Source organism: Mus caroli, unplaced genomic scaffold, assembly GCF_978045245.1.
Source record: "Mus caroli unplaced genomic scaffold, Mus_caroli_1 scaffold_14, whole genome shotgun sequence".
Taxonomy (NCBI): domain Eukaryota; kingdom Metazoa; phylum Chordata; class Mammalia; order Rodentia; family Muridae; genus Mus; species Mus caroli.
Window position 1 is genome coordinate 55,390,016 of NW_028227269.1, and position 6,000 is coordinate 55,396,015.

Below are 6,000 nucleotides of genomic sequence, written 5' to 3' on the forward strand. Positions count from 1 at the left end.
AATCCAGTATATAAACAAACTCAAAGACAAAAACCACATGGTCATCTCGTTAGATGCGGAAAAAGCATTTGACAAGATCCAACACCCATTCATGATAAAAGTCTTGGAAAGATCAGGAATTCAAGGCCCATACCTAAACATGATAAAAGCAATCTACAGCAAACCAGTAGCCAACATCAAAGTAAATGGTCAGAAGCTTGAAGCAATCCCTCTAAAATCAGGGACTAGACAAGGCTGTCCACTTTCTCCATACCTATTCAACATTGTACTTGAAGTCCTAGCCAGAGCAATTCGACAACAAAAGGAGATCAAAGGGATACAAATTGGAAAAGATGAAGTCAAAATATCTCTCTTTGCAGATGATATGATAGTATATATAAGTGACCCTAAAAATTCCACCAGAGAACTCCTAAGCCTGATAAACAGCTTCGGTGAAGTAGCTGGATATAAAATTAACTCAAACAAATCAATGGCCTTTCTCTACACAAAGAATAAACAGGCTGAGAAAGAAATTAGGGAAACAACACCCTTCTCAATAGTCACAAATAATATAAAATATCTTGGCGTGACTCTAACTAAGGAAGTGAAAGATCTGTATAATAAAAACTTCAAGTCTCTGAAGAAAGAAATTATAGAAGATCTCAGAAGATGGAAAGATCTCCCATGCTCATGGATTGGCAGGATCAACATTGTAAAAATGGCTATCTTGCCAAAAGCAATCTACAGATTCAATGCAATCCCCATCAAAATTCCAACTCAATTCTTCAACGAATTAGAAAGTGCAATCTGCAAATTCATCTGGAATAACAAAAAACCTAGGATTCTTCAACGAATTAGAAAGTGCAATCTGCAAATTCATCTGGAATAACAAAAAACCTAGGATAGCAAAAACTCTTCTCAAGGATAAAAGAACCTCTGGTGGAATCACCATGCCAGACCTAAAGCTTTACTACAGAGCAATTGTGATAAAAACTGCGTGGTACTGGTATAGTGACAGACAAATAGACCAATGGAATAGAATTGAAGACCCAGAAATGAACCCACACACCTACGGTCACTTGATCTTCGACAAGGGAGCTAAAAACATCCAGTGGAAGAAAGACAGCATTTTCAACAAATGGTGCTGGCACAACTGGTTGTTATCATGTAGAAGAATGCGAATAGATCCATTCCTATCTCCTTGTACTTCGGTCAAGTCTAAGTGGATCAAGGAACTTCACATAAAACCAGAGACACTGAAACTTATAGAGGAGAAAGTGGGGAAAAGCCTTGAAGATATGGGCACAGGGGAAAAATTCTTGAATAGAACAGCAATGGCTTGTGCTGTAAGATCGAGAATTGACAAGTGGGACCTCATGAAACTGCAAAGCTTCTGCAAGGCAAAAGACACCATCAATAAGACAAAAAAACCACCAACAGATTGGGAAAGGATCTTTACGTATCCTAAATCAGATAAGGGTCTAATATCCAATATATATAAGGAACTCAAGAAGGTGGACTCCAGAAAGTCAAATAACCCCATTAAAAAATGGGGCTCAAAATTGAACAAAGAATTCTCACCTGAAGAATACAAAATGGCAGAGAAGCACCTGAAAAAATGTTCAACATCCTTAATCATCAGGGAAATGCAAATCAAAACAACCCTGAGATTCCACCTCACACCAGTCAGAATGGCTAAGATCAAAAATTCAGGTGACAGCAGATGCTGGCGAGGATGTGGAGAAAGAGGAACACTCCTCCATTGTTGGTGGGATTGCAAGCTTGTACAACCACTCTGGAAATCAGTCTGGCGGTTCCTCAGAAAATTGGACATAGTACTACCGGAGGATCCAGCAATACCTCTTCTGGGCATATATCCAGAAGATGTCCCAACCGGTAAGAAGGACACATGCTCCACTATGTTCATAGCAGCCCTATTTATAATAGCCAGAAGCTGGAAAGAACCCAGATGTCCCTCAACAGAGGAATGGATACAGAAATTATGGTACATTTACACAATGGAGTACTACTCAGCTATTAAAAAGAATGAATTTATGAAATTCCTAGCCAAATGGATGGACCTGGAGGGCATCATCTTGAGTGAGGTAACACAATCACAAAGGAACTCACACAATATGTATTCACTGATAAGTGGATATTAGCCCAAAACTTAGGATACCCAAGATATAAGATACAATTTGCTAAACGCATGAAACTCAAGAAGAATGAAGACCAAAATGTGGACACTGTGCCCCTTCTTAGAATTGGGAACAAAACACCCATGGAAGGAATTACAGAGACAAAGTTTGGAGCTGTGATGAAAGGATGGACCATCTAGAGACTGCCGTATCCAGGGATCCATCCCATAATCAGCTTCTAAACGCTGACACCATTGCATACACTAGCAAGATTTTGCTGAAAGGACCCAAAGATAGCTGTCTCTTGTGAGACTATGCAGGGGCCTAGCAAACACAGGAGTGGATGCTCACAGTCAGCTATTGGATGTATCACAGGGCTCCCAATGGAGAAGCTAGAGAAAGTACCCAAGGAGCTAAAGGGATCTGCAACCCTATAGTTGGAACAACATGATGAACTAACCAGTACCCCGGAGCTCTTGTCTCTAGCTGCATATGTATCGAAAGATGGCCTAGTCGGCCATCACTGGAAATAGAGGCCCATTGGACTTGCAAACTTTATATGCCCCAATATAGGGGAATGCCAGGGCCAAAAGAATGGGAATGGGAGGGTAGGGAAGTGGGGGGCGGTATGGGGGACTTTTGGGATAGCATTGGAAATGTAATTGAGGAAAATATGTAATAAAAAAAAAAAGAAAAAAAAAAAAGAGAGAGTACCTGTGTAAAGGCTGCTGAGATACGGGAGTGATAAAATGTGTTTTGCCTCCAAAGTTGACCAGCCATACCAAATTTTCCATCTGGGTTTTGATGCTTATGGGAATTGCAGACGTATCCTAGTATCCCTTTGTCAGGGCCTCCTCCTGACATTTGGTTGAAATTAATGTTTTTCCTTTCCTCTCCTGGGAAGCCGGAGCTGCAGTGTGAGCTGTCGCTCTTCCTCAGCGCGCAGTTTTGGGTTTCTCTGCTTTTCCACCATTTTATCACCATTTTTCTTTTAATTTTAATACTCCTCCCATCTCTCTATCTTTTTTTTTAAAGATTTATTTATTGATTATATGTAAGTACACTGTAGCTGTCTTCAGACACTCCAGAAGAGGGAGTCAGATCTCGTTACGGATGGTTGTGAACCACCATGTGGTTGCTGGGATTTGAACTCCGGACCTTCGGAAGAGCAGTCGGGTGCTCTTACCCACTGAGCCATCTCACCAGCCCCCCATCTCTCTATCTTGGATGAAATCAATCCTTTTCTACCCTGGGCTTTTTCATGCATACAGAGGCAGCTTTTAGTCTATCATTTTACATTCAAAGGCTTTTTATAAATTCTCGGCCGCTCTTTCATTTGTCTCCTGTAAACGGAAAGGCTTATTTTTCTCTTTGAAGAAGTTTTATGAATGGCATTTTGGTTGGTTATTTATTTATTCATTCATTCATTTTCCCACGCTCACAGGCACACCTCTGTCTAAGTGGAGGTTAGAGAACAGTGTGCTGAAGTCAGTTCTGCCAGTCTATCTTGTAAATCCAGGGGAATCAAACTTCAGGGGCCCCGCTGGCTTGTTTATATGTCAACTTGACACAAACTTGACACTGGACAGAAGGGAACCACAATTGAGAAAATGCCTCAACAAGGTCCAGCTGAAAGGTGTTTTCGCTTAGAAGACATTCATTTCCTTACAATCTTCTGAAGTGATTGACTATTTCCATATTTTCCATATTATTAAACTCCACTCAAAACCATATCCTTGTCTTTAAGTTGACCTTTTTTTTTTTTTTTTTTGGTTTTTCTTTTTTTTTGGGGGGGGGGTTTCGAGACAGGGTTTCTCTGTGAAGCCCTGGCTGTCTTGGAACTCACTCTGTAGTCCAGGCTGGCCTCAAACTCAGAAATCCACCTGCCTCTGCCTCCCCAGTGCTAGGGTTAAAGGCATGCACCACCACTGCCCAGCTCTTCAATAAACATTTTAATTGACATTTTTTGTATATTTATCATGTTTGTGTTGTATTGAAATATGTGTACATCATGGGATGGCCAAATTTAGGTGCTTAGCACATAGTTTTAACATTTTTGTTTTTGAAACACATGTCCTTAGAACTTAAAACAAATAAAATGTACTGTTATTAACTAGTTTCACCATGTTGCCTGAAAATCTATTAAAGATATTCTTCCTGGATAATTAATTTTAGATTGCTATAGAATCATACATTTTGGCAGGAAATATGAGCTTCCTGGGGCAGACATCTGTAACTTTATTCCTCATGATGGAAGTTATTAAACTTCCATCACTTTAAGTCTCTCCCCCCAAACTCCATGGAGACACTGAAGATGCCTGAGCAAACGCTGCACACATAGTGGAGTTTGTCAGAACTGAGGGCCAAACGTAAAAGGGAATGTGTTGGCAAACTTCACAACCTTTTCCCCAAAGAAGACAATGTCTGTATTTGCTACCAAGTAACCTATCTGTCCTCTACACTGAAGTGAAACGCAGTATTTGTCTTCTGAGACTATTGACTATACAATGTCCTTAAGAAAACAGCCCAGAACAACCATTAGTCCAGCACATGCACAGATGCCAGAGATACATAAAGAATTTTCTTCCTAGACAGGCTCCCTCATTTCCAGTGATCTTTTCTTAGCCCACTTCTTTTGTGTGTGTAGTGTGCATGTTAGCATTCTGTCTTCCCCACAGTTACCTGGCAATAGCCAGGTAGGCCTGACCCTCTATAAAACTGGGCTGCTTGCTCTCTCCTCCCACTCTTGCTCTCTCTTTCTCGCTCTTCCTCTCCCCTTCCCATTCCCTTCCCCCACTCCTCTCTCCATGTGCTTATCATGGCCATGGCCAGTGTCTCTCTCTCTCTCTCTCTCTCTCTCTCTCTCTCTCTCTCTCTCTCTCTTTCTCTCTCTCTCTCTCTCTCTCTCTCTCTCTCTCTCTCTCTCTCTCTCTCTCTCCCTTTCTCTGCCTCTACTACCTTTTTTTTTTTTTTTTTTTTTTTTTTTTTTTGGTGTTTCGAGACAGGGTTTCTCTGTGTAGCCCTGGCTGTCCTGGAACTCACTTTGTAGACCAGGCTGGCCTCAAACTCAGAAATCCACCTGCCTCTGCCTCCGGAGTGCTGGGATTAAAGGCGTGCACCACCACACCTGACGTTTACTACCCTCTTAACTCTCCTCCCCGTGCCCTGAATAAACTCTATTCTATACTATACCATTGTGTGGCTGGTCCCTCAGGGGGAAGGGATGCCTCCGCCTGGGTCCACTGAGACATCCCCTTCCTCCATACCTCACCACACCTCCATAGAACATGTCCTCTTATCTCTCTCTATCTTTCTGTAAACATATCAGTATATGTATGTTCATGTTTGGCAGCTAGTTATAGTTCTCTGGTTAGCACAACCTAGAATCCCCTGGGAAGAAACTTTCAATGAGAGACTGTCGACACCAGATTGGCCTGTGGACATGTCTGTGGAGGACTAAGACAGGGGTTCCTAAGTCATTTGGAAAGACCTGACCTATATGCACAGTGATGCCTCTGGTGGCAGCCCAGATGAAAAGACACAGAAGGGTTTTGCTTCTTTGTTCCCTTGGCCTTCATTCCTAGGTTCCTTTCTCTCTGCTTTTCACTGTGGTTGTGATGTTCGCAGCTTTCTCAAGCTTCTGCCAATATGACTCTGTCACTGGAACAGATCAGAACTTGATTTTTTTAAAAGATTTTATGTATTTTTAATTTTATGCATGAGTGCTCTATCTGCATGTATGCCTGCATGCCAGAAGATCCCATTACATATGATACATGATACAGATTCCACATGAGCCATCATGTGGTTGCTGGGAATCGAACTCAGGAACTCTGGAAAAGCAGACAGCACTCTTAACCACTGAGCCATCTCTCCAACCCCA